This window comes from Sceloporus undulatus, chromosome 4, assembly GCF_019175285.1.
Source record: "Sceloporus undulatus isolate JIND9_A2432 ecotype Alabama chromosome 4, SceUnd_v1.1, whole genome shotgun sequence".
NCBI classification, from domain to species: domain Eukaryota; kingdom Metazoa; phylum Chordata; class Lepidosauria; order Squamata; family Phrynosomatidae; genus Sceloporus; species Sceloporus undulatus.
Window position 1 is genome coordinate 93,159,004 of NC_056525.1, and position 4,538 is coordinate 93,163,541.

The following is a 4,538-nucleotide window of genomic DNA, read 5'->3' on the forward strand; positions in this document are numbered from 1 at the left end:
TTATTGGAGATGTCAAGATAAGGAAAGCTCCTTTTTGTCATATGTAGTAGACTTCTAAGAAGGTGAAAAGTTCCTGGTCTAAGATTTATATGTTAATCCAAATAAATAAATAAATAAATAAATAAATAAATAAATATTACTTAATTTTACTAGGAATATCTCTGTTGGGCGTTATGAATAAAGATGTGGATACTAAATATGGATCACTTCAAGATATGAAAATATTGTTTTGTATTGTTTGCTCAAACCTACTAGAAACAGACTGAAATACAGGAGATGGAAGAATGGATTGTTAAGGTTGCTGAACCCAAATGGCCAAATTAATGAGGGTTTCAAAGGATAGACCAAATGAAAACTTTTCTGAGAGATTGGAAAACATTTATGGACTTTTTGAGCAATAAGAAATCTAACAATGTAATAATTTGTGGATATGTTTATTAATAATTTTAATAGGATTATTTAGTTGGCTCTGTAGTGGTAGAAGAATCCCCCCCCCCCTTTTTTATTTTTCTTTTCATTGCAGTCAGGATTCAGGTGGGCATCAGAGCCACACTGTGAATGGGAGCTTTGAGTAGTTTATCTGCTGATTTAAAACACTTACAGCTCCCCCCCCCCAAGAGATCATTAAGACTAAAAACAGAGATAAAACCCATAGTTTAAAACACCCTATACTGTTATACAATATAACATTAAAATAGTACAGACTGGAATTATTTTGCTGCACCACACTGGTGTAATTGCTCTGTTCTATGTGATGGTGGAAGGAAGGGAAGACCACAGACACTATGGCAGTGAAGAACAGCAGACACTGGAGAAATAAGCTGATCAAAACCAGTAGATTTGCATTCCCTCACCTCTGCTGCATAGCTGTTGAAGAAGTGCAAGTACTAGTATTGTGAACCAACAGGATTACATTTTTAAACAGTTTCATTTTCCAAGGTTTGTAAAACAAAGAGGTAGCTCCAAATGATCTGTGGATCATTAGTAAACCTGCTGTTTTGTACTGATTTGGTGGCATGAATTTCTACCTAAAAAAAGCCCTTTGTAGATGATATATTTGCATCCTTAATTTAAAGTTAGCAAAAATCAGGCATTTCTCATTCCTGGATCCATTTGTCATATGGAACAAAATAAATACATGTTTTAATTTGTATCAGTTATGTAAATTTGGGTTTATGTTGATTATCAGTTGATATTGTTTTATGTAGGGGAGGGGCTTGGGGAGTAGGGGAAATGGGGTAGGTGGGGGTAGTTTTATTTTGTTTGATCTTAGGGTTATTTTGTTGTTTAGCATGGGGTTATAATTTTATGTGTATTTGGGGTTTTTTTTGTATGATTTATCTTTTAAAACCTAATACAAATGATAATTAAAAAATATACATCATACAAAACAGAAAGAAGTGTAAAAAGGGGGAAACATTAATTAGTAATTAGAAGATAAGATCACTCAAACATGCTGTTAGATTAATACCTGTATATTTTTGCAGTCTTAGTAAAAGGCCATAAAAACATATGAACATATATCAAATTGAGCATAACTATGGTAATGCTGCAGAAAGGACAGTTAGACCTCTCATTATTAGATTTTTTTTCCTCATACACATTTGTTTTGTTACAATGCTATGTCAAGCTTTGCAAATAAGCTTACAAATATGATTAGGCTTTAATTTTTTTTCCTTTAAAAAAATCTCAAGAGGAAAATCATTTAGAAACCCAATAACACAAATCCTGAAGGATCTGCATTAGCTGCCAATCCATTTCTGTTCTGCATTCAAGTTGCTGGTGAAGATATTCAATGCCCTAAATGACTTGGGACTTTGATAGTTGAAGGAGTATATGGCTGAATGAAGGCTGCAAGAGGGGTATTCCTCTGTGCCCCAGCAATAGAGAGCATGTAGGAGAAACCCTATTGGTGCCAACAGTGATGTGATTCTGGTACCAAGTAAAGACATGGCTTTTAATTTAAATCTTTATGGTCTGATTTTGCCTAAATCTGCTCCTGCATTGTGGTTTTGAATTATTTTCAATGATTTTGACCACCTGGTTTTAACTGCTCAGATTGCTTAATATATTTTCAATCTTATTAATTTATTTTTTACTCTTTTATATTGCCTTTAATCTTGTATCTCTGCTTAAATCTCTACACATGAGGTTACTTGTCCATGTATTTGACATTATTTGTCTATTTAGCCTTTATATTGAATGGCAATACTGCACAATGAAATGGACACTAAAATGTGCATCTCATGTGCATCCACATGCACCTCTAATGTACAATGGTTCTACATCTTCAGCTCCATTTCCACCACCTTAAACTGAGTGCATTAGACAAAACCATCCATCTGCTTCTATAGGGAATTTAGTAGATTTTAGCTGGCATTTGCAATGTTTAAACAGTTTCATTGGTTTCATTACATAATGTCCTGAGAGCCTGTGAGGCAGGGTGGTGTACAAATATTTTAATAGAATCAGAAATAAAATAAAATGCTAGTAGTTTGTGAGTTTGTACTTGGGGCAGGTAAGCTCTCTCCACCACAAACACCATGGAAATGTAGACTACAAACCTATGAGGAAGGTCATGGAAGCAGGGATGTTTTCTCTAAGAGGAAAGGTAGATGGAGTGATCGCCCACCATCTCATTGATTCACCAGAGAGAAGCACATACACGCACATTTAGAGAACCCACTATTGGCTCAGATGAGGTGCATTTTCTATGCTTTTGATGCCCTATTTAAATTTTATTGTATTCAGTGGTTTTGCACCACTGCCCATTCTTATTTTCTATTAATTGTTACTATTATTTTGCTCCAACCATTATCTCATCCACTGCATTGTCAGAGGGGTGTGATTGATACATATGCTGGATATTCAAACAATAACTTTGGTGCATGTGTGATGTATATCAATGGAGAGAGGGGGGATAAAGAATGAGACACCTCCTAGGACCACCTATCAACTCTAGTTAGTAAAATCAAAATTGCAGAGATCTTGGCTTTAATCCTGTTGGTAATTTACATGTATATAAGTTCTCCTGTGGAAGTAGTTAGACATTTTTGCCTAATGTGCAACATTCACACTGACTGAGTATCACAGGAGCAGAGCTGTAAATGTGGTGCCATTGCAGATTCACTTCCTAGGCAAATGTCCTTGCTGAAATTGCCTGTAGGTCATCTACAGGTGAAAGGCTTCTTTTGTTATTTAACAGAAGGGTCACATAGGACACATTTATGCTGCACACCCTGCTATAGGATATCAGCCCCTAGTTTTGATGTCCCTTATCATGATGCCTTTCACCAAATACACTGAAAACCATTGTCAGGTCGCCTGAAGTAAGCTGAAAGTTGAATAAATTGAAAGGAGAATGCCTCTGTCCTTTTTGGGTTGTGATGCTGCAGTCATTTCTTACTCAATATATATGTGTTAATCTATAAATGTGAATAATGAGAAATATAAGTGATGGTCATAGACATCATGAGATTACTGCATCTGTAACATCCTTCTAGTTAGACAATACATTTTGGACTATAATTCCCAAAATCCTGAACCAATATGGTTATTGGCCATGAAGGCAGGAGGGGTGGAGTTGGAGAGCTGTAGTCCAAAAATATCTTTTCTGGCCAATGATGATCATTTGTAAGGGAAAAGTTGTGAATTGAGGTCACTATAATCATTACCATTGCCACTGCCCCAAAACCACAGACCAAGGTTTCACTTCTTCCTCAAATGCCCACACAGTGGGTAAACTAGGTGAGCCTCCATGTGAAGTCTGAACTGATAAATTTCAGAAGGAGGCATACAAGCTCTGTGATTTGAGAGAACTAATTCTAGAATATAATGGAAAAATACATGGAAAGATAAACACCCATCCAAATTATAGTGGTTCCATAGTCTGCACTTCTTGAAATAGTTTTCTAATGTAAATACAAATACACCCCATTAATTAAACCGGAATACATAGCTGTTGCTGTAATTGAAAACAGCAATCAGAGAACAGGGAAGCACTTCAGTTATTATGATGAAATAATGCAGTAGAGTCTTGAAGTAAGACAGTGTTCAACAACATTCCCTTTCCCATCCCTGCTTGATTTTAATTACTTCTAGCAAAACTTTCTCTCATCTGACAGTAATAACATCTGCAAGGATGCTGCATTTGAATCACCAAAAGAAAAAAAATCTGAATGATTTTCAACCTTCAATAGACAGAAGCTATAGGATTGTTCTACCCAGATCACTAAAATCTGTCAATTATAATTAGAACCTTCACTTCTGTTTCCTAATCCCATGAAGTGCAAATCAGAGAACCTTAAACATATTAAAGGTTGAAGTTTTAGACACACTTATTTAGACATAAGGCCTACTGAGTATCTTGAGACTTGCTTTTAAGTAAGCATGCAGAGTCTAGGCCTGCAAGGCTAATGTACAAGAAACACTTTGGAGAATATCCAATTGTACTTGGTCAGATTTCTGGTACTGGTTGTGTGCATGTCCTGACAAACAATGACTGCTTATACATTAAGCTGGATATAAGCTCCCTTGAC